At 49.7% G+C, this 24,350-nt stretch overlaps 2 pseudogenes across 1 annotated transcript; one reads left to right on the top strand and one right to left on the bottom strand.

The window, feature by feature from the left end:
- The window catches only part of LOC102111794 (uncharacterized), a 123,843-nt pseudogene that overhangs the window by 58,423 nt on the left and 41,070 nt on the right, over nucleotides 1–24,350 (bottom strand).
- Nucleotides 10,328–22,614, top strand: LOC148182339 (uncharacterized; annotated as a pseudogene). The gene is made up of 3 exons (XR_015774790.1): nucleotides 10,328–14,236; nucleotides 16,583–17,590; nucleotides 21,630–22,614. The product of XR_015774790.1 is annotated as an uncharacterized LOC148182339 (transcript).

Genomic DNA, 24,350 nt, shown 5'->3' with positions numbered 1-24,350 from the left:
CAAATCCCAAAACTCAGACATTCCTCCCAAGGAAAAGCTGCCAGGAGCTGCCTGAGTTGAAAGAAAGGGTGATGGGACCCCCAGACTGAAGGGCCTGGAAATCCCAAAACCAAGCATGGGGAACAGGACCCGTAGATTGAGGGGCAGTGGGGAAGTGGTGGAAGAGTAGAGGAAAAGAGAGGGCTGAGATCCCCAACGATTGGGAGAGGGGGCTAGGACCCTGTAATTGTGTTGGGATGGGTCCCACTCCTCCTCCTTTCTAATCCCGGCTCCGTCTTCGCTTCTGCCCTTGTCCCACTCCTTCCTCAGCTCTCCTCCGTCGCTTCTCCTCCTCACCTCCCTCCCCGCCCCGGGCCCGGAGCCCAGCCCTCCTTTTCCCAACGCGGTCCCATCGCATGGGAGGCACCAGGGCAGGTCGGACTGGGGCAGTTGTGGGCTCTTGGCCCGGCCTGGGCACTCCCCGCACGCACCCTCACCAAATTCCCCTGGCGGCTTTGGGGGGGTCCCGGTGCCTTTTGAGGTTCGCTGGGTTCTGCGCTGGGCTTCAGGTGCCTCCCGTGGCCCCGCAGAGCAAGGTGACACGGGGGGACACACGGGGGTCCCCACTGTGGATCCATCTCGGGGCCTGTTCTGCCCCCCCAGTCAAGGCTCCTCTGCGGGATCCCCCAAATCCTTCCCCGCTGCTCCTCAATAAACGGGACTGAGGCCAACTGGGAAGCTTTATTGGGAACACTGGGAGCAGCCGGGCAGGGTCAGAGTGACAGCGGGGTTGAGGGGGGACACACGACCCCTCCATAATCAGTGTGGGGTCGGAGCGGGGGGTCCCAGCTGGGTCTGAGGCCACGGGGAGGGGCTGCGGCCGCTGCCGGCTGAGGAGCTCTGGGGGCAGAGAAAAGGGGGTGACACCGGGCTGGGGGGCCCCGGGGGGAGCACACACGCTCCAGGGGAGGGGGGGCACGACCCCCAGTGCTCCCCCTCACCTTCTTGCACAGGTAGAAGCCGAACCGCAGCGCCAGTAGGATGAAGCCCAACACGGAGCTCCCGACCCCGTCAGCATCTTGCTGCGGCCGGCAGCATCGCTGGGGGGTCTGCAGGGGTCAGGGCCCCCAAAACCTGTCACAAACACCCCAAGCCCCTCCAAGTCTCTCCCAGCCCACCCAGGACCCCTGAAACCTCCCCCAAATGCCTTCCAAGTCTCCCCAGGACCCACCAAAGCCCCTCATGTCCCTCTCAGGATCCCACAGCCCCCTCCCAGTTGCCCCCCACCACCCCAGAACCCCCAAACCCTTACCTAGTCCCTTACCAGCCCCACCAGGACTCAACAAGACGCCTCCCAATCTCTACCCAGCACAACTAACTTCATCCCATCCTCCGCTTTCCAATCCCCAATCTCCTTCCAGCCTCTCCAGGCTCACTCAAGTCCCTCCCAGTTACGAGGCTCCCAGCGAGGGCTGCAGTTGGGACGGCAGAAAGGCGCTGCTGGGGGGTCCCAGCTCACTTTGGTTTGGTTTGTTCTTCCTGAGAGGAATGCCAGGTTTGTTTTTACAAACAGGCTGTGGGTCTGCTGATAAGATGAAAATATCACTGAGAGATAACAGAAATGTGAAAAATGAGATTTACATATTTTTTTATAGAATTTAAAGGTTTAATAATAAGACAATTAGGAGATAAAAATAAAGTAGACAGATCCGGCCGGGTGTCTCTGCATTCAGCCAAGAGAGCACACCTTACTAACAAAGGATTGTCCCTTAAAAACAGAATCCTACTACATATCCATAAATTCTCATACATATTCAGACATTCTTCTTAGTATTTTTGGTGTTCCTCTGTTTAGTTTTTCCTTGCTCCCGTTCCCAATAGACCAATCTTCTTGGCGCCACTAGGTTTTATGTCCTTCGATAACGGGTGCCATAAATTTTTGCTTTGGAGGGCTTGAAGGACTGCTTGTCTTCACCTGGATGTGAAAAACAAGGTTCACATATTTTTTTAATAGAATTTAAAGGTTTAATAGGAAGATAATTAGGAGATAAAAATAAAGTAAAGTATACAGACACGGCTGGGTGTCACTGCATTCAGCCAAGAGAACACACCTTACTAACAAAGGATTGTCCCTTAAAAACAGAATCCTAATACATATTCATAAATTCTCATACATGATTCAAACATTCTTCTTAAGTTTTGGATGTTTTGTTGTTTAGTTTTTGACTCTCCCCCTTCTCAATAAATCAGTCTTCTTGGCTCCACCGAGTTTCACATTCCCTGATAACAGAAATACAATAAATTCCTCCCCCAGAGCTCTGGTTACTGCTGTCCTCATCTGGACAAGATAACCTAAGAATTGTAACTTTTCTCTAAAAAGTCCTTTTTCTGTTTCTTTGTTTCTGCTGCATGTCTTCTGTATTTTTCTTTTTGTTCTTGGATTTCTTAGCCTCCTTTGGACTGAATTCTTTTGGGATCCTCCCTCGTGGGGAGCTCTGCTTATCTCAGTACTTATGATTTGAAGAAAACTCCTGAGCTCGTTAGAATCTTGTTTCTCGTGTTTATTAACAGGTGATCACAAACCTTAACAGGTCTCTCCAGGCTGGTTACACAAGGTTAATCTTTACAATTTGGTACATTTCTTTCTTCTGATGGTACAAACAAGGCCTTGTGGCACACTTCGTGTCTGATGCACAAAATGGCTCTGAAATACGCAGTTCTTTTATCTTTATACCTATTTTTACCCAATTAACAATAGACACGTATATTGTTTTTCTTAATGACTCAATGACCCATCACCTCTGTGATGCACTATGGCATATTCTATCCAATCACTTATTATTACCCAAAAATCTCTAGGAGAAGAACATGAAGAAGAAAGAAGGGACAAGGGACAACACTCTAAATCCTCCATCTTGTCTCCTGTTCTCTAAACTAACTTTTTCACCCAGTGATTAAAAAAACTTTCTAATTGACACACTTACACTTTTAGCTTTTTTCATCTAACTTTAACATTTGTTTTCATGTATCACCATGATAGCATGCTCATGAATTTCATATTATATGAAATTCAGTGTTTTTTTATATCTTATAACTAAGTATCAGAAACAAGGGCACACACTCTGTATTCCAGACTCCAACAAGAATAGGGGGGTCTCCAACCATCTCCTCTAGTCCCTGGGTTATACAAACAAAAGCAGTCCCCACTCCAATACCATGCCATAGCTCAACATATATGTATATTATACTACCATTTCTAAGCTTCATCAACAACAGAAATAGAAGGAACCACACTAATACAACAAAGTTTTCTAACCTTATACATATAACATCCATTCCAATATTTGCGAAAAGCCAGCAATATAATATGTATCTATAATATGGACAAGATAATCTTAGGATGCATGGGGGTCCCTATTTTTTTTTTTTTTTTAGTCTCTGGGTTATATAAACAAAAAGTAGTTTGTGCTTCAATATCACGTTACAGCCTAAAATATATGTATTATACCACTATTTCTAAGTTTAATCAATAACAGAAATAAAGGAAACCATATTAATACAACAAAATTTTTCTAATCTTATAACATTCATTATAATATTTGCAAAAAGCCAGTAATATGATATGCATTTATAACAGAAACAATGGGGTGGATTCCACTTAAAGATGAAAGAGACACTGGGGAAACACCATAAAATTCCAAAAGAATTAAGAACTAAGAAGGGGATTATGCATGGGGGGGGGGGGGGGGGGGGGTATCCCAGATATCAGACGTTCCGGGAAGTCTATACCTCTCAAGTACCTCAGCCTATGGGGAAAGAGAGAAGGGACATACGGCATACGGCCGTAGATTAAAAGGGAGATTAGATTAAAAGGGAGGCTGTGCCCTCCAAAAATTTGAGAGACCCCAGGGGAATGCCCCATGACCTCTCCCTTTATTCGAATAAAGTAAAAGGACTCCTCTGTCTCCTTTTTGGACATAAACCTCTGGTGTTTGTGGATTAATTTTCCTGATATTCCCAACCTGGCAACAACCGATTTGGGGAGTTTTCTGCAAGAAATCTCTCCCCTTCTCCATTCAGCCAAAGGGGTTTGGGGCGGTTATTCCTTTCTGGTGGAAATCAAAGCGATGCACTGATGCTCCTAATTAAGGGGCGGGAGAAGTGAGGCTCCAGGGCTTCCCGCTGAGCCGGAGCCACCCATCACCCCGGGTTGGCCAAGGCGGGCCGGGAGCTGCGAAGAGATTTGTTTGTGTTGGGAGCTCAATGGCGGCGCGGGCCGGGCCCGTTCCAGGGCTGTTCCTCATCCCCGCCTTTCGCCTCACGCAGCCCGGGGCGGGCCCTGAGAGCGCGGGGCGGGAGCTGTGCCGTGTGCAGAGCCCGCCGCTGGCTGCGATTGGCTGCTTCTGCCGTCACTCGTGGTTCTGGCACGCGCTGATTGGGCAGAGCGGGGACAAGCCCGGCCCCGCTGGCGCCCTCAGGGCGGCCGTGGGGCAGGAGAGCCGCCATTGCCGGAGCGTCTGTGCGGGCCCGGGAGGGGGCGGCAGGGGGCTGTGGCGGGTGGCTTGTGCCGTGGCCGGCCCGTGTCGGCCCTGGGCTGAGGGCGCTGCGGGAGCGGCTGCCCGCGGTCTCCTTGCCGCTGGGGCCTCGGCAGGAGGCGGTGGCGGAGCAGCGCTGGCTCGTCCCACTTCGTGTCGGTAGGCCGGAGGTGGCTGCCCTGTCCCCGGGCGCTGCGCTGGGGCCGCCTCCGAGCTCCGTCGCCGCCTCACCGGGCTCCGGCCGCTGCTGCCGTTCCTGGGCCCGCACATACACCCTGACAACGTTGGCTGCCCTGCGCCAGAGGTGCCCTGCCGGCGGCAGCAGGGCCGGGCTTGTCCCCGCTCTGCCCAATCAGCGCGCGCCAGAACCACGAGTGACGGCAGAAGCAGCCAATCGCAGCCAGCGGCGGGCTCTGCACACGGCACGGCCTCGCCTCCCTTGGGCTGATCTCCGCCATTTCTCGGAAGCCTCGGCTGAGGAGCGGCCCCGGCGCTGGGCCCGGCCCGGGCAGGAGGCCAAGGAAGCGCCGCTGCGCTGAAGCGCCGGGAGCTCGGGGTGCCCGGGAGCTGAGGGCGCTGCGAGCTGGGGGTGAGTCCGGGATGGAGCAGGGCATGCCGGAAAGCGGCCAAAACTCTGACTCCTTCCTCCTCTGGGCAGGGAGCAGAATATATAAGGGAAGGCTTGAGGGTCTGGACAAGGATGAGGACAGTTCAGTCACTGGTCATGGGCACAACACACTTGACTTGGGGAAAGTAATTGAATTTATTATCAAATATGTCAGAGCAACAGAATGAGAAGCAAAGATTTCTACGGGAACATCTCTCCCCACTTCTTCCTCCTTCCTGGGCTTATCTGTATGCCCCATTCCCTCTCCCGTCCCTACCCAGAGGCACAGGGATGGGGGTCACAGTCAGGTCATGTCACTGCCTCCCCCTGAGGGACAGGAATCCTTGTCCTGCTGCAGCCTGGGGTCCCTCCCAGGGGACAGAGTCCCTCAGGAACAGGCTGCTCCAGCGGGCTCCCAGGTCCGGCCAGGAGCCACTTCCATGGCTCTGCAGGGGCTTCCCACGGGCTCGGGCCCTCTCAGGCATCCCCTGCTCTGGCCTGGGCTCCTGCTGGGGCTGCAGGTGGGTCCCTGCTCCATCCCGGCCTCAGCCCCAACTCCCAGCACCTCCAGCTCCAGGTCACCCTGTCTGCCTTTAGCTGTGCAAATTCCGTCTGTGCAAGCAGGCAGAGCTTGAGGTGAGGGGGAAAGGGAATCAGCCCAATTCTTCCCCTATGTAGAACGACTGATATATTGTCCATACTTTGCCCAGCAGTGTTAATTTGCATTTCTAAAGCTCCCCTTCTGGCTGCCTGGAATGAAGCTTCTCTTCCAGGGCAGCCGTGGGATGACTCACATGTGGACCCCCCCTGCTATGGTTTCTCCTTTTTTTTTTCCTTTTTATTTTAACTGTATTCTAGGAATTGTCTATGTGTTAAAGGGTCACCTTTAAAACTCTTCTAGTTTTTCAGAATGCAACCTAAGGGTGAACATTGAAAAACCTATACCAAAATTTTGCCATCACTAAGAACCATGCACAAACATACGCAACAAAATTCCAAAGCAATTAGGTTTTTTGTACTTCTTTTCTTAGTACTAAAAATTGATTCTCACATCCCTAGCCCAAATCTAACTGACAATATAAAAGTAGGATTATTAAGAAAAAATATTCCAATGCTGTAATCTTGTCTCTGAAAGTGCAGGAAAAACAAAAACTCTCCAATAATGTCTTTAGTGTTAGAGAGTCAAGGCATTATTTGATTCTGGCCAGGATGTGCAACAGAAATCATTTCATCCACAGGTAACTTGAGCGTGCAGAGAAAATAATTCTGTAACATGTGAATTTTACTAGATTTCTCCTAAACTTTATACAGTCTGATCCCATAGAAATCCATTGGTTTCATTGCTTCCAAGTTATGGAGTTCTTAGTATCTGATTTCCTGTTGCACCCGGATTTCTTCACCTCTGATGTTAATTAGGTCTGCACTCCTGGGTTTCCTGATCAGACTTCTCCAGACCAGGTGTCTCCAGCTATGCTTGGGGCAGTGTCTGTGGTAGATGTTGGTTGATATTTGCTACTGGGCGTTGTTGCTGGGTCCAGAGAAGGGCAACGAGGCTGGTGAGGGGCTTGGAACATGAGCTCGGTGAGGAATGTCTGAGGGAGCTGGGGTTGTTCAGCCTGGAGAACAGAGGACTTGGGTGACTTTATCACTCTCTACAACTCCCTGAAAGGTGGCTGTAGTCAGGTGGGGTTGGTCTCTTTCTCCAGGCAGCAACTAACAGAACGAGAGGACAGAGTCTCAAGCTGAGTCAAGGGAAATATAGGTTGGATATTAGGAACAAGTTTTTCATGGAAAGAGTGATAAAGTACTGGAATGATCTGCCTGGAGAGGTGGTACAGTCACCATACCTGGATGTTTTTAAAAAAATACTGGATATGGCACTCAGTACCATGATCTAGTTGAGGGGTTAGGGCATGAGTTGGACTCAATAATCTTGAAGGTCTCTTCCAACCTGTGAATTCTGTGTGATGTTTTGTTGATGGTCATTATCTTTGTGGGAATCTCTTGGGCTATTTCCAGTCTGTTGATATGTTAAGCTCACCTCTGTTGAGTGGTGTAACATCCCTTAAGAAAAAACCTAAAATTTCTTTCCCCAAGGCAAAACCAAACCAAGCCTGAATTGAGAAAGAAGATTTTAACAAAATTTACACTTGGTATATTTTCCCAGAATCGAATCCCAGGCAGGACAGAGTGTGAGTGTAATTGAGAGCCAGAGTGGAATTGTCCCAGTGCCTTCCCCAGCAGCTGTGGCGAGGGCAGGCACAGAAAGGCCTGAAGCTGCAAGAGTGAGAGCAAGGATTGTCCCACAGTGGCTGGAGATGCCAAAGGAGGGTGCCCAGGCCGAGGATTTGAGCAGAGGATCTGTGGGCAGGCCCAGGGGCTTCCCCCACTGGGGAGCCCTGGCTGCTGCTGCGTTGCCTTCAGTGCAGGCTCAGGGGTGGCCTCCCATGGTCCTCCTGCAGCGGGGAAGTCCCAGCTCTCCAGGGCGTCAGAGTCCTTGAGGCGAGGCTGAGAGGTCCCCCTGTGTTTAGCTGTGCTGGGGCTGTTTCTGTGCTCAGGAACACTTGGAATGGGCCATGTCACTTGGCCACCAGAGCTGTCAGCAGGACCCAATGTCCAGGTTGGATGTTGTGAACAGCAAACTCCCAAGGCAGGGTCTTTGCCAGCCGAGCTTCCTGAGGATGAGATTCCACAGGCAACAGGATTTTGCCCACAGCCTGCTTTGAATATACATCGCTTATCTCCACCTTGCACTCGGTCAAGAATTATCAGGATCAGTTACGAATTCCAAAGATCAGTTCCAGATAATTGAATATCTGCCCTGGGTCTGGCTCTTATTCTTGCTAAAGCCAATGGCAAAAGCCATACCCATGGCATCTTGGTTTCTATCACCAGCTTCCAAAGGTGTTTCTTTATTTCCCCATTCATTCTTTCTACCTGACGTGAGCTCTGGTAGTGCCAGGGGTTGTGGAGTTCCCATTGTATTCCTAAAGCTGCCATAAGCCCCTGAAGGATCTTTCCTGTAAAATGAGTTCCCCTGTCTGAGTCTGTTGCTTCCACAATCCCTTTTCTTGGAATTATTTGTTTTAGAAATCCCTTGATAACTAATCCAGTGATTGCTGAGGATGCCAGATTTGCTTTTGGCACCCTGTTAGCTGCCCTGGTGTCAGCAGAAGATTTAAGATTTAAGAAGATTTAAGCCTTCCTGCTCAGGGCATTTCAGTGCCAGGCTCTTACAAGCACACCCAGCTCGGCAGGTTGAGCTGACCATGGGGGCAGTAACCAGTGCTTTGTCTAATTCCCTTTCGCTAACAATAGCGAGTCTTGAAACTCTTTTCCGTTCTGCTGCCCTTGAGAACCCATCCAAAACCACATTTTCTCCCTCAGTCCAGGGAATGTCTCATAAATCTCTCCCAGCCTGGGTCTGGAGCTCTGTCACTTGAATGCAGTCATGGGTTTCTTCCCAGCCCCCTCTCCAGGCTGTTTAAACAGGAGGCTGGGTTAAACCCTTCCCCTGTCCTCTGTGCCACTGAACAAGTTTCATACTGTAATAACTGAGCTCTGCTCATTCATTTGGAGGCTCTTTTGGTCTACAAAGTCTTTAGTTTGATGCCAGACTTGAACAACAGGAGATCCTCCTGCCAGCAGTTTTTGGGCCTCAGTTCCCATTAAAGTCGTGGCTGCACAGTTCTGAGACAATGAGGCCACTCTGGCCACTGGATTAAACATTTTAGCACAAGAATTCATTTGGCATGGCCCTGTTTAACATTCACATACAATTAAAATTTCTTTTCTGATTCTGGAAGAGCCATGGCTGGGGCATCAATAATTTTGTTTTTTTCATTTTCTCAAGTTTTGTTCTCTTTCTCAAGTCCATACATCAACATTGAAGCTATCTGGGGTTAAAAAGTCCTACAATGTTCTTGCAAGAACAGAGAATCCTCAATCCAGGTCCTGCAATTCCCTAATAATCCTAAAAATCGTTATAGCTCCTTTTTAGTGCATTACTTCTGAGATTTCCCCAGACCCTCTCCGGGTCAATTCACCACAAACTTTCAGTCAAAATAGGACCTAAATATTTAGCCTTTTTCTCCACTATTTGCACTTTTTTTTTTCCCCAAATACTCAAAGATACTTTTTAGCCTGAAAATTAAGGCATTGCACAGCAGCTTCTTCTAGCACTTCTTGTCCTCCTTATTGGAGCAAGTCATCCACATCCTGCATTAAGCCAGTTCCTGGGGGTGAGAAAAATTCCTTTGATATTTCCTGCAATTTATTTATTTGCCCGAATAAGGCCAGTGCTTCCGTGCATCCCTGCAGAAGGACTGTCCATGTCTTCAGCATTTTCTCTTCTACCTCTTGTGTACCTCTCACACTCAAAGGCAGAATTCTGTTTGCATCCTCTGTAAGAATACCTGTCCATCAAGGGCTGGACTTGCTCGTGCTGAGGGTGCTCCTGTCTGTGCTTGCAGTGTCCTTGTGCCCTGCAGCTGGAAGGCTGATTCCTTGCCAGGGGCTGTTTGGGTGGGCTGTCCCCTGGCCAGGAGGGCAATGCCTGTGCCAGGTGCTTGTGGCCGAGGGTGTCCCCTGGGTGCTGGGGCCCCCTTGGGCCCTGGGCTTGATCCCTCAGGGGCTGTAGGAACTGTGCCATGGCCTTTGCCTTCAGCTTGGCCTTTGGCTCATCCCTTGCTGCATTCAGCTGCTGAGCCTTTGTGAGCAAGTGCTGCAGGGGCTTCTTCTGGCCCTGCTGCAGCCCCCCTCAGTGCCTGGGGGTGCTCATCCTGTGGCAGCTGCTGAGCTTTCTGCAAAATCCTTCCTTTCTCCAGGGACCCGCCACAAAATGCTTAAAAGATCGTGTGGATCCTTGCAGGTCTAATCCCCATTTCTGAGCTGTTCCTTCCTCGTGCTCGCTGTGCTGAGGCTCCCCTCCCCAGCCTGTATCCCAGAGCCGGTCCCTGTCCTGCCGCAGTGTCCAAAGGCGGCCCCCCCGGCGGGCAGGGCCGGCAGCTCCACGGGGCCGGGCAGCGGCCGGGGCGTCCCGCAGCCTCCTGGGGGCCGGGGGCCACTGCCGGCCCTGCCCGGGGGGTGCTGAGCCCCGTCCCGGCCCCACAGCTCCCCACAGGCCCCCAGCCCGTGCTCCCGGTGCCGCAGCTCTGCGCCCGCTCCTGCCGCTCCCAGCTCAGAGAAACCCCCTGAAATCCTGACCTCCTTGTTTTCCTGTCCTGGAAATTGGTGATGTAAAGGATCTGGATCAGCTGGCAAATTTTGAGGATAAGACAGTTCTGTAAAATATCTCAGTCCTCACTGTTTTTCTCTTCCTTCTCTTTTCCATCATCATTTTTCCTACCCCATAGATTCCTCTGGCTGCTTCTTGCCTTAACCATAGTCCTGCACACTCCCCTTCAGCCAATCCCTTCCCAGCACACCAACACCATCCATCCCCTGTTGTCTAAATCCCATCTGGACTTCCCTTATTGCCCCTCTGGGCGTTCATGCCCTTAAATATCTTAGAATTTGTAAATGTGCAAACTGCCTCAATATGCTCCCAAGGGATGCCTCAGAGATATTTTGGGTCTATCATCCCTTTTGCTGGGACCCCCTTGTGGCTTTCCCTTTTGTCCCCTCCCTGGGTGCCCTGCCATGTTTACTCCCCGAAGATCCCACTGTAGTCACTGCTGAGATTTTCAGTGCTCTCTCCCTGCCGGCTCTTGAGAGCCCCCCTGATCCATCACTCGTCTGTCTCCTGCTCACTCTCGGGTACCCAGTCAATCCCTGGTGCCGCCGCCAGCCGAGGGAGCCGATCCCCCAAACTGGGTGAGGCACCTTCAGCTGCACTCACTGCCCACTGTCCCAGATGGTGGAAGGAATTGCCCCAAGGTGTGTGGAAAAATTGACATCTCCAGAGGTTTCTGTCTACAAAGAAGACAGAGGAGTCCTGTAATAGTAATTTCATTCAAAAAATAAGGAGAGGCCATGGGATATTTCCCATGGGTTCTCTCCAGCTGTTGGAGGATGCAGCCTCCTTTTCATTCAAATTTTCCTGACCGCATTGTCAAGATGAAGAACAAGGGATGGGATGACTTTGCTTTGAGTTGATTTATTGCTCAAGTAGCCAGATAAGATAATTTGTAAATGGTACAAAAATAATTTCCAATGTCCTCCAGGGAAGTGAAAAAATTATTATTATTTAAGATCCAAATAGTTGAGACTCCAGATGTGCTGTTTAAGCAGGTGAAAGTGTATCAGCTGAAAAGGTTGATCCTTAACATCACTGAATGTTCCTTCAAATCCTGAAACAGGGAGTAACTGAAGAAAATTAGTAGAGACACAACATCATGATAACATGAAACTTCTGTTGGCAAACTGTCTGTGTAGTTTTTCAGACATAATTGTGTTCTGGCAGTTTCACTTCCAGTCTTGTTTTGAGTACTATGGCTGTATGGTGACTTCTGTGTTTATTTGGTCTCATGTTTTCAGAGGCAGTCAGTCTGGTCAGATGAATAGATTACTCTTTTGAACCTTTCAACAAAATATAGGCATCTCTCCCCTTTAAGTTAATGAATCATTTAGGCTTAGCTGTGGTACACTTAATTGTGAATTCAGATTTTATGATATTTTCTACAATTTTTGGTGTAAATATTTCATTATTCAAGATGAATTGTGGTCTAAATTTCTAATGCACGTATTACATTAATCAAATGTTCTTAGGGCATCAATTCCTTTTGCTTTCAAAAGTGAGATGTACTTTTACCATGCATATGAATACCAACACAAAACTATACACATAATGAATGAAAACTTACAGTAGTTAGAAATTAATTAGATAATAAACACTGTTAATAACATATCTGATATAGAATTATTATTAACCACTAAAACACTGTACCAGCATCTCAGAGTCTGCAAACAGTTGACAGACCTCAAATCAGCGAAGGACTGGGTAACCACCTCTGGAAATGATTCTCCAAGCCCACTTCAAAATTAATCCAGCTGTCATATTAATAGGGTCAAGTTTCCAAGTCAAAAGTGACTCGAATATTGAGTTGGTACAGAAAACATCTGGACTTGTTGGCAAACATTCCATTTAGGTAAAGTCAAGGCTTGGCCAGGCCTGGCTTTAACCTGGAAAGATGCCTCTTAACTCATTTTCAAAACAAGGTTCTTAATAATAGCAGCTATGAGATGCTTAAAGCACAGCAAACTGTTAAAATGCATTTGTGTAAAGGAAATGATCAGAAGTCTTATGCAACAGACCAATCAAACCATTTAGCAGTTGGTTTAATCTGAAGTTTCTCTCATGGTAGCTGACTTTCAGCAATGATAGATTTTTCTGGAATTCTGGAAGCACTGAAAACCAATTAAGCTACAGAAAACAAAACCAGTAAAGATTGTAATGAATAATTAAACCTTGGATGAAATGAAGGGTGCAACAGACTCTATCTTCTTCCATTCACATGCAGGTGTTTATCAGTGTTCCATCACAGCTGTTTCAGTTGTAGTCATCCTCATCTCTAGGAAAATAACTATACTTTGCAATTTAGACAAGTGTCTTTTAACAAAACGGGAGACAATTTATATTTCAAACCTGGTAGAAATTAATTTTGAAAGAAGGAAATAACAAAACTTGACCCTAAAAGAATATTAAGAACACTCAGACCTAAACCTAGTGAAACTTAACTTTGCTTAATTCTATTAACACTTAATCTATACCAAATGAAAACATAACTCAATCTTACCTTCTTATTACAAAAAAAAGGCAACTGAAAGTTTGGTATATAACTTTTGAACATAATAAAACAGCAACATGGATTTACTATAGAGATTATAAAGATGTAACAAATGCATTATGATTTTATGTAATTTGGCCTTGAGAATAACTCATAATAACTGCAAATGTTACTGAAAATACTAATTTGTAGTAGGAATTTGCCTGGTACAAGCTTAAGTTTGTTGGGATTTTTAAAGTACAATTTTACTAGAGAAAAGCCACAACAAAGAAGGGTTTGGCAATTTGCCATTCAGCTTTTGTAGCACTTTGAAGAAACATCAAGTCCAATTTTTAATTAAAATCCTTAGTCCAAATTGGTATATATGCTGTTACATGTGCTTTCATAGCAAAAAGATTCACATTGAAATTACCTTACTGAAATTGTGGAAAAAACAGATAAATGGATAATCTGTGGTTAACTTAACTTTGTATTCTTGTACAGTGAAGTTTTCCTAGCTAATTATTTTTCAAACCATGAATATCTTCTGTAGATAGCATTAATTGGAAGGTCATTTTATTAGTAGCTGTAAATCACTCAGTATTTCAACATTAGGTTTTAAAACTAATTATTGCAAGCTAACTTTTTACTTCTGTTAATATTTACTCTAAACATTTCTAAAGAGGGTTTTTTTGAATTTTCTAAGGGGTCACAATAATTTCTCCAGTAAAACTGTAAAACCGCAAGAACTCATAATTACTTAAAAACACAAAATTAGCTCTAAAAAGGCATATAAAGACATTCTAAGAAAACAGTGAATCATGACTTCTTAACAAACTGGATGCTACCCTGGTGCTTCTTCTTGGAGAGGGATCGGGGGGTGAACTGCCCTGGTTGGCAGCTGTTATCTCTAGAAGGTTCCAGTGTATTCTTCACCATGCCCCATATATACTTGCAGAGGGGAAAGACGGAGAGAAAAAAACCCTCAAAGTTAACTTTAACAAACCCAGTTCTTTCACTCAATATATCTCTTGTTGTTCACAGACAGAGGGAAAAGGACACGACTGTACAAAAACAGGCGATGTTAAGCGAAGAGTCTCTATGAACCAGGTGGTAGCAGTGGTGACCATTGCAGCTTATCAACCTTTAATTACAGTAATGAATCTTGAACTAGATACCATATAGTTAGTGATTTTTTTGGCTATTTTGTCTCCCTTTGAAGCTGCTTGAGCCACCACGGCTCTGCTCAACTGTTTCTGTAATTGCTGATATTTGTCCAGTGTGGCCTTGGAGCTTCTTCTGCAGCGGCTCCGCCATGGGGTGCTTTTGTTCTCTGCACACGCTCCAGCGCTCCCCCATGTCCCCCTGGGTTGGGTGGAAACTGATCTAAATTTGGCTCCTCTTCAAAGGTAAAGTTAATATCTTGCCCCTGTATGTCCACAATCGATTTAAAAACATTGGACATCTCCTTATTTTTTTCTCTCTGACTCTCCCCCCTCTCTCCAAAGGAGGGCATAGCCAAGAATGTTTGCAGTGGGAGGTAAGGATGGCTGCTGCTGTGACACAGGTAGAATTACAGGGCTTGCAGCCTGTGTAGATTGCTCATTAACAATCTTAACAAAAAGCACAGAAAAAGCAGTGAAGGTAGGCGATATCCCGCAGCATTCCAGAGAAATTTCTTAAAGGCAGACTCAAGGTCCATATCAAGCAAATTCCGCTGAATCCAAATGAGAAAGCTCCTTAACTGTTGCTTAGGAGGATAATAACTTTTTCTATTTTTTTCTTTTTTTTTTCCTTTTTTTTAAATTTATAATAAACATCTCTCTGTTGCTTTAAAATTTTACTTCGCATCCTGATACCTCAGTTCTCATGTCACTCGCCCTGGCCAGGGATGAAATCGAGGACCTCTGCCGTCCTCATCGATTGAGTGACTGCATAGGCTTCTTGGTTACTTGTTGGTGTAACCTTTCAGACTAAAGCTTAATTCCCAGGATCACGTTCACTGGGGCTTTCTTGATGCTACTCCTAGTGATCGACCTCATAGAGGCACCATATCGTTGAGATGTATAACGAGGGATGGGACCACCTTGCTTTGAGATGATTTATTGCTCAAGTAGCCAGATAAGATACCAGTCTTGGGGCATGAGATTTAGAAGAGCAAGAAGTCAGCCATAGCTCAAGAACACGAATTTCTTCTTTGCACAGCAATATATAACAATTTGGTCCAATAGACAGTTGACACAAACCTTGTTTTCACTTATTAACCTATCACCTTTGTTTAATTTTGCTGCACTGTGTCACTCTTTTTAGCCAATAAGCTGACAGGTCACATACTCATACACACCTCTGTTACAGTTTCTAGATCTCTTACCTACTCTGTAAGTCACACTATTACAGTTTAAACCTCAAACAATTTTACCTAATATAATTTCTTACTTACTCTAGTATAGTAATTATAATGATAAGAACATAAGTTTATGATTTCTCTACACAATGTCTGTGTACCTTCATCACTACATCAATCCAAGCTCTTTCCAAGACCCTTCAGCATCTGCAGAAGTTTCTGTTTTTCGGTTTCCAACACCGCATTTCCCTCTCCCTTTCCCCACTGGCTGAAGTACTTAAGCGGTACAGACTTCCCAATGCACCTACTACATAACCCCCTTAATATGCACCCCACCTTTGTATAGCTACTGATATTGATGGCTGTGTTAAGTCTTTGTTGTTCTTCTGGAAGTTCATGAATTTAGCAGGACCTTGGCTGAGCAGCAGTCTGTGTCATCAGTTAATAACATTTTCTGCAACTGATGGCTCCTGTCACTTCCTTATGTCCACGTCCCTTGCCCTATGTCCAATGAGATTCCCATCATGTGTTTGTAAAGAGCCTTTGTTGTTCTTCCTTTGCTGGGGTTCCCCCGTTTTGGGGCCATCCCCCCTGGAGCAGGGTGTCCCCCCTTGGTGCAGGCGCAGGGTTCAGGCAGGGCTGAGCCAATCAGAGCGCGCGGCGCTGATGACTCATCAGTGTCCAGGCAGAGCCGCAGCTGCCAGCGTTGCCCAGCTGGAGCCCAGCTGCGCCCCTCCCCCCCGGGCCTTGGCGCCCCCCTTGAGGGGAATTTGGGGAGGTGGGAGGGGGGAGCGCCAAGGCCGGGCCCCCCCGCGCTGTGGTGGCGGGAGCGGCTGCAGTGGGGAGCGAGTGCGGGCGGAAGCGGCCGAGAGCCCAGCGCTGCCCCAGGCCGAGCTGGCCCAGCTCCATCCGTGCCCCTGCGGTGGGATGCTGTGGGACTGGGGGGGAAGAGGGAGCCGGCAGTGGGTGCTGGGCCTGAGGGCAGGAGGAGAAGGGAAGGAGAAGCAGGGTTGAGACACAAAATGGTCAAATGATGCCTGTGGGAGAAGAAGGTGGAACTGTGCAGGAGAAGGAGGAGTAGTAGGAGGAAGAGGAGTGTGAGGAAGAGTAGAGGAGGAGCAGAAACAGGTAGCACCAAAAGGTTCCACCCCTCCCTGTATCTGCAGCCTCCCCCAGCCCCAGAAGTGTTGCCCCCCCTCACATGCATCAGGTGACCAGGGATCCATGATTTTCACAACGCTGAATCTTGTTTCTGAGCTTTACTGGGCTAAATGTTGGTGCTTTGATTTTTTGCAGGGGTTGAATCTTTCTCTTTTGGAGGGGGTTTTGGCTGAATATTAATGCTTGGGGAGTTTTTGATCTGTGTCTCAATGTTTGGATGATTTTTGGGCTGACTCTTGGTGTTTTGGAGGTCCTTACAGACACAAGATGCCCAATGACTTTCTGAGACGAACTTGGGTAAAGAGGAACCCCCAGCCCAAAGCACTCTCCTCTTGTTTTTTTCCTCCAACCACGATTTTTCATTCCCAAGCCTTGGCCAGATGGAGGAGGAGGAAAAGCCTTGGAAATCCCAAATGAGGAGGGGCTGCAAACCCAGCCCAGAGAGCTGCATGGAAGAAGGACCCGCCCTGTGCCAGGAAGGCAGCAGGAAGTCCAGCAGGAGCTCAGAGCTGGTGGAGAATCCTCATGGTAGGGAGAAACGCTACAAGTGCTTGGAATGTGGAAAGGCTTTCAGCCACAGCTCCAGCCTGATCCGGCACCAGGTGATCCACACTGGGGAAAAGCCGTACGGGTGTGGGCAGTGTGGGAGGAGCTTCAGTGACAGCTCCAACCTGGTCCGGCACCAGCGGGTCCACACTGGGGAAAAGCCCTACGAGTGTGTGGAATGTGGGAAGAGCTTCAGCAGTAGCTCTAACCTGATACAACATCAGGGGATCCACACCGGGGAGCGGCCCTATGACTGTGGGGAATGTGGGAGGAGCTTCAGAAGCATCTTTATCTTGATGCAACATCAGAGGATCCACACTGGGGAAAAGCCCTATGAGTGTGTAGAATGTGGGAAAAGCTTCAGCCAGAGTTCCAGCCTGATCAGTCATCAGGTGATCCATACAGGGGAACGGCCCTACACTTGCTTGGAATGTGGGAAGAGCTTTGGGTGGAGCTCTGAACTGAGAAAACATCAGCTCATCCACACTGGGGAGAGGCCCTATGAGTGTCCTGAGTGTGGGAAGAGGTTTAAGACCAGCTCCAATCTCCTCCTACATGAGCGGATTCACACAGAGGAGAGGCCCTTCCGCTGCCCCGACTGCGGGAAGGGCTTCAAGCACAACTCCAACCTCACCGTCCACCGGCGCATCCACACTGGGGAGAGGCCCTATGAGTGTCCCCAGTGTGGGAAGAACTTCTCAGACAGCTCTCAGTTGACCAGACACAAACGGAGGCACCACTAAGGGAAGCCCTGCGAGTGCTCCTAGTGCAGGTAGAGCTTCGTGCGCTGCTCCAACTCCATCCCCGTGGGAGGATCGGCGTTGGATGCTCCCCAGTGACCCCCGTTGGGCAGAGCCCTGGTGATCCGTGGTCCTGGTGATCGGTGTTGGGAAGACACCTGGCTGGGAGGCTCCACATCTTCCTGGCTCCCCATGGGCACCTGGATGAACACAGGGGCAGGAACATCCATTGGGACACAGACCAACAATGGAATTCCTTGGGATTTGTTGACTTTCAATCCCAGAAACCTTTTGTATTCAATCCTATCTTCTGGTGCCATCAAGTAATACTGGATAGTTTTGGAGGTCTTTTCCAACCTCTGTAATTTGATGATTTTGATTTCCTATGGCCCAAGGGTGCCTTCCTCAGCCAAATGCTAATGAACTGGGTCAAAGATCAAGATTTTGGAGACAGTGGGGTGGAAACCTCCCCAGACACCTTCTTCCCTCCCAACCAAGCACATGGATCCTATTTGGACACAGACACGGGAATCCTTTTGTTTTGGCCTTGATTTGCTTTTAATTTCTCTTTGTCCCTTTAAAATATCCAACATTTGGGTAAAAATAAAGACAATGAACTAAAACATGGGTGGGGACATTGAGGGACAGAGAGTTGGTGGGACAGACATGGGTACACATGGACATGGATGGGGATGTGGCCATTCATGGGGACATGGGGGGACACTGGCACAGATGGAGACGTGGGGGACAGTGACAGGGATGGAAACACAGTGGGGACACAGCCATGGGTGAGGACATGGTGGGACATGGCCAGTGACATGGTGGGCCGTGGCCATGGCTGCTGCCATGGGGGGAACTTACAGGGGCTGTGGGGGATGCTGGGTTTGAGGGAGTTGAGGGTTCCTGGCAGGGACTTGGGGCTTGCTGAGGGCTTTGGGGAGCCCAGGCCGAGCGGCTGCGGCTGCGCTGGGAGACCCTGGCGGAGGTTCTGGGGCAGCTGCTCAAGGACCCCCTGGCCTGGAGCCCCAGCCGGGCGTTGGGCTCCTGGAAGGGAATGAACGTCCTTGTGCCCAGGAGGGAAATCCCAGCACCCCCAGGGTGTGGGGGGCAGCTGAGAGGCCACAGCAGGGAGGGAAAAGCCCGAAAGAGCTGTCCCCCTCCACAGGGTGGAGGTGCACAACTGCACCCTAAAAATCCCAAAACCCAGGGATTCCTCCCAGGAAAAAGCAGCCAGGAGCTGTCCAAATTGGGTGATAGGCGGGATGGGACGCACAGATGGAGGAGGAGGGGCCTGGAACCTCCAAAACCAAGCAGGATGGACTAGGGTGGTGGATTGGGAGCCAGTGGGGAAGGGGTGGAAGAGCAGGGTAGAAGAGGGGCCTGGGACCCGCAAAGTGTGGGACAGGGAAACCCGAATTGCATTGGTAGGGATCTGTGGATTGGGGGAATGGTGAGAATGGGGACAGGGGGAGAGGGAAGGGCAGGGTTGGGTTGGGTTGAAAGAAATGTGGTTCCCTTAGCACTCGATCCCTGGGGCGATTCCCTGCAGCTTGGCAGGGGGCAGATCCGCATGGGGCGTCCCCAAGCCACCTGCCCATCCCAGCGTGTCCATCTCGCTGATGCCCTCGAGCTCCCAGCCCGGCCCCGGCCGCCTGCTCTGCTCCCTGATGGATTTCTCCCCTGCCCACATCCAGCTGAGCTGCTCCCAGGGCCAGCAGCAGCTCTCGGGCCACGTGCTGGCCACTGCCGTGCTTCCCAGCGGGGACTGGAGCCAGCAGCTCCTGGTGCTGCTGGAAACCGCCCCCGGCAATGCGGGCTCAGCTCCAGCTGCCAGGTGGAGCACGTCAGCCTGGAGCACCCCCTGAGCCGGCACTGGGGCACGGCCCGGCCCCCACAGCGCCGGCAGGGGCTGGCAGGACACGGAGGGGATTTGGGGCTCCTGGGATTAACTGGCAGCCCCTCATTGAGAAACCACTTCCCCCTGTCCTACCTCTCCTTATCCCCCTCTCCCAGCCCTTTCCCACCGCCTCCCGGCCCCGCTCCGCTCACCCCAGAGCTCCTCGCCAGCAGCCGAGAGATGGAGGAGGAGGGGAAGGAGGAGGAGCGGGAGGAAGAGGAGGGGGAGAGGAGGAGCAGGAACTGCAAGAGGAGCAGCAGAGGAGGCCCCAGGTGTGTCCGTCGCTCTCTGGATCTGCAGCCCCTTCGCGCCGAGAACATCGGGCCCCGCATCCCGCAGGTGACCGGGAAGGGGAGCGCCACCCCGAATATCTTGGGCGGTCCTGGCAGGGCTTTTTTGAAGGGTGGAGGGATATTTGGAGCTCACCCGAAGTATCTTTGGGGGTCCCTGTTTCTTTTTTTCGGGACGGGGCGGGCGGAGCGATGTTTGGATCTTGCAGGACTCCAAAGTGGACCCGAAATCCCTCTGGGTGGGGAAACACTCTGGGAGGTGTTTTTTTTTGGGATGTCCCGGTGGTGGCTGCCGGCAGAGTCCCGGCAGTGGGTGGGGGATGGAGGTCCCCGAAGCCACGTGGCGATCGCCCGGTACCAGCAAGGGGGAGAGGAGCAGCCTTGAGACTGGGGAAATCGAAAAGGGTGGAGCCCCAGGAGTCCCGGAGCCTGAAATGGAGGCCTGGAGAAGGGAGAACCCGAGAGCCGGGAATGAGGGAGCCTGGAGAAGGGATGAGCCTGGAGAGGGGGAACCCCTGGGACACCAAAATGGGGACCCCAGAGAGGGGAGACCCCTAGGACCCCCAGCACCCCAGAGCAGACAGTCAAGGTAGGAGAGACCCCCAAACCCTCGGCATCCCTTAGTGGTACTGCAGAGAGGGGGACCCATGGGACCCTCATCAGCCCAGATATGGGGGATTCCCAGAATCCCAAAGTGGTGAGACCAAGTAGGAGGGACCCCTGTGATTCCCTGGAAGCCTGGAGCAGGCAGAGACCCTGCAAAGGAGGGTCCTCCAATATGTGCAGGAGCCACAGCATCCAGGACAAGGGGGACCCCCAGAACCCCATAGTGAAGACAGCAGAGAGGAGGAACCCCAGGGAAGGATTTTTTCTTCTTAGACCTGAAGTTTTGGAGGTTTTCATGGACACAAGATACCGGGTGACTTCTAGAGATGGACTTGGACAGGAGGAACCCCCAATCCTAGGTGCTCATCCCTTGTTTTCATTCCCAAGGTTTGGCCGAATGGAGGAGGCAGTGAGGAAGCTGCTCTGGGACCCCCAGGCAGATGAGGAGGAACTTACTGCCCCTTTCCCGTTCTCTTCTGCCCCATCTCCCAGCCCAATATTTCCCTGAGCTGCAGGACAGCCCTGCTGCCAACACTGTCCTGCCAGGGACAGATTGAGCTGGTCTCCTTCCCTTTCCCTCTGGCATGGAGGCAAATCCCATTTTTTCTTTCCCTCCCTCTCTCCCTCCCTCCCTCCCTCCCTCCCTCCCTCCCTCCCTCTCCTTCTTTTCCTTCTTTTCCTTCTTTTCCTTCTTTTCCTTCTTTTCCTTCTTTTCCTTCTTTTCCTTCTTTTCCTTCTTTTCCTTCTTTTCCTTCTTTTCCTTCTTTTCCTTCTTTTCCTTCTTTTCCTTCTTTTCCTTCTTTTCCTTCTTTTCCTTCTTTTCCTTCTTTTCCTTCTTTTCCTTCTTTTCCTTCTTCCTTCCTGCCTCTTCTTGTTTCTTGTTCTTCTTGTTCCTTCATCTTCTTTCTCTCTTTTTACTTCTTGTCCCTTCCTCTCCTTCTTAAATCTCTGCCGTCCTTCCTCTCCATGTTCTTTCCTTCTTCCTTCCTTGCTCCTTCCTTTTCTTGTCCCTTCCCTTGTCCTTCCTCCTCCAGGTGCTGAGCTGCAGATGGAGATAAAGGAGGACAAATCCCCGCAGCAGAACCTTGTGGAAGAGGCCGTTTTGAGCAGCTCCAAGGGGCAGGAATCAAATGGGGAGGAAATGCCAAAGGGATCCAAACCCATCCCAGAGTGCTCTGAGGAGAAAAGACCTCCCCTGTGCTTCAACCAGAGATCCAGCCTGGTGGTCCATGAGCAGCTTCACACCGGGGAGAAGCCCTACAGGTGCTTGGAATGTGGGAAGAGCTTCAGCCACACCTCCCACCTCTTCATCCGCCATCAACCACACACAGGGAACAGTCCTGCAAGTGTGGGGAATGTGGGAAGAGCTTCAGCCTGAGTTCTGTCCTAGTCCAGCACCAGAAGATCCACTCGGGAACGGCCCTACAAGTGCTTCAGGTGTGGCAAGAGCTTCTGCCATACATCCAGCCTCATCGACCACCAGAAGACCCACAGTGAGGAACAGCCCTACGAGTGTCCTGAGTGTGGGAAGGGGTTTTGGACCAGGTCAGATCTCCTCATGCATCAGAAAACACACACGGAGGAGAGGCCCTTCCTCTGCCCTGACTACAGGAAGGGTTTCAAACGTAACTCCACCCTCATCGTCCACTGGCACGTCCATACTGGGGAGAGGCTCTATGAGTGTCCCGAGTATAAGAAGAGCTTCCATCAGAGCTTTGCCTTAACTTCACACAAATGGACCTACCTGTAAGGGAAGCCCTGTGAATGTCCTGAGTGAAGGAGGAGCTTTGTGCACTGCTCCAACTCCATCTCCCATGGGAGGATCTGCATTGGATGATCCCCAGTGACTTCGGTTGGGCAGACACCTGATGAGCCCCGTTCCAGGTGATTCCCCTTGAAAAGACACCTGGCTGGTGATCTCTACATCCTCCTGGTTCCTCAGTAGGTACCTGGATGAAGGCAGAGGCAGAAACCTCCATTGAGAGTGCGTATGACATCAGGAATTCATTGGGAGGAGTGGATTTGTTGACTTACAACCCTAAGAGTCTCAGCTCTTCCATCCAATGCATTCTTCCTTTGGCATCAAGCAATGTTGGATGGTCTTGGAGGTTTTTTCCTATTGCTGTGTAAAAAATGCTTGTGGTGGGAGACTTCTCCAGGGTCAAACTGTTCAGGTATAAGCAATTTATTATATGGGTGAAGAGAGGGGAGACCCGTGTCTGCCACCAGCCTCGGCATCCACGTGGTCCGGGGGAGGAGGGTGAGAGCGGGCAGAGCAGGGGAGGAGAGGTTGGAAAAGGGGAAGGAGGGTGTAAGAGCAACAGAGGGAGAGCGGGGGAAACCAGGGAGGCTTATGAGAGAGGGGGAAGACAAGAGAGGGGTAAGAGGGGAAAAACCAAGAGGGTAAGGGTAAGAATAAGAGAGGGAAAGAGTGGAAGAGGTAAGAGAGGGGGAGAGGGGAGCTGAGAGAGGGGTAAAGGAGTAAGAGAGAAGAGCCAAGAGGTATGAGAGAGGTTAAGAGAGAAAAGCTAAGAGGTAAGAGAGAGAGGTTAAGAGGTAAGAGAGAAAAGCTAAGAGAGAGGTTAAGAGAGAGAGGTTTAAGAGCGAAAAGCTAAGAGAGTGAAGTTCTTGTTACAATCCAATATATCTTTTTCTATAGTGAATATTCTAATTCTCAGTAACCAATCACCATGAGACACACCCACTAAAGAATTTACATCCAGCCTATGCGCTTCCCTATATTAACATACAGTGTTGCATTTTAGGCTCTACAAGCTTTACAAGTTCTTTCCTTGCTTCTTGACCTTTGAACTTTCTATCAGCAGAAGGACATTGTTTTATCAACAGGGATTCTCCTTTAGCTGGCTAGGCTATTGTTCTTTGGTTAACCAGTACTCAGTATCCTAGGACTCAAAGCAGGCTTTCATTTCTACTTTGATTCTAGCCTTCATATTTTCAGAATCTTCTGCCAAACAATCACATTCATAAGGTTTCCCTGTTTCACCCTCCCCAACATTTTCCAACCTCAGTGATTCCAAGATTCTGATTCTCGATGGCCCACGGGTGTGTTCCACAGGTAAATAGTGATGGATTGGGACAAAGGCCAAGATTTGGGGTGGGAACCCCTCCAACAAAGGCTCTTCCATGCACTGAACCCAACCCCATGAATGTTCTCATGATGCTGACAAGTAACTTCTTTGGTTTCTAAGCTTGATTTTTTTGGATCCATTTCTATCCCTTACAAACATCTGAAATTGTCATAAAAATAAAGACATTGAACAAAAACCTCTGAAACCAATGATTTTACTGTCATTTGAGGGAGAAGATTTAAGGCTTGGGAGGATTTGGGGGTGTTTGTAAGAATTGGAGGGGAGTTTTCCCCAGAATTGGGGCCACACAGGCCAGGATCACAGAATCACAGAATTAACCAGGCTGGAAAAGACCTTTGAGATCATCAAGTCCAACCTATGACCCAACACTGCCCTGTCACCCTGACCATGGCACTAGGTGCCACATCCAGTCTTAAACAGCTCCAGGGACAGTGACTCCACCACCTCCCCAGGCAACCCATTGCAATTCCCAATCGCCCTTTCTGGGAAGAACTTCTTCCTAATGTCCAGCCTAAACCTCCTCTGTGCAGTTGCAGGCTGCGTCCTCTTGTCCTGTGGCTGTTCCCTGGGAGCAGAGCCCAGTCCCACCTGGCTGCCCCCTCCTGTCAGGGACTTGTAAAGAGTGATGAGGTCTCCCCTGAGGCTCCTACGGGATAAACACCCCCAGCTCCCTCAGCTGCTTCTCACAGGATTTGTGCTCCAGACCCTTTACAAGCCTTGCTGCTTTTCTCTGGACAGGTTCAAGCATCTCAAGATCCTTTCTAAATTGGGACCCAGGACTGGACAGCACTCCAGGTGTGGCCTCACCAGTGCTGAGTACACTGATACT

This window comes from Pseudopodoces humilis, chromosome 33 (assembly GCF_049639895.1).
Source record: "Pseudopodoces humilis isolate 2021_Gansu_Grassland_sample_001 chromosome 33, ASM4963989v1, whole genome shotgun sequence".
NCBI classification, from domain to species: Eukaryota; Metazoa; Chordata; class Aves; order Passeriformes; family Paridae; genus Pseudopodoces; species Pseudopodoces humilis.
The sequence above is the reverse complement of the archived record's forward strand: the minus strand, read 5'-3'. Positions and strand labels throughout refer to the sequence as shown.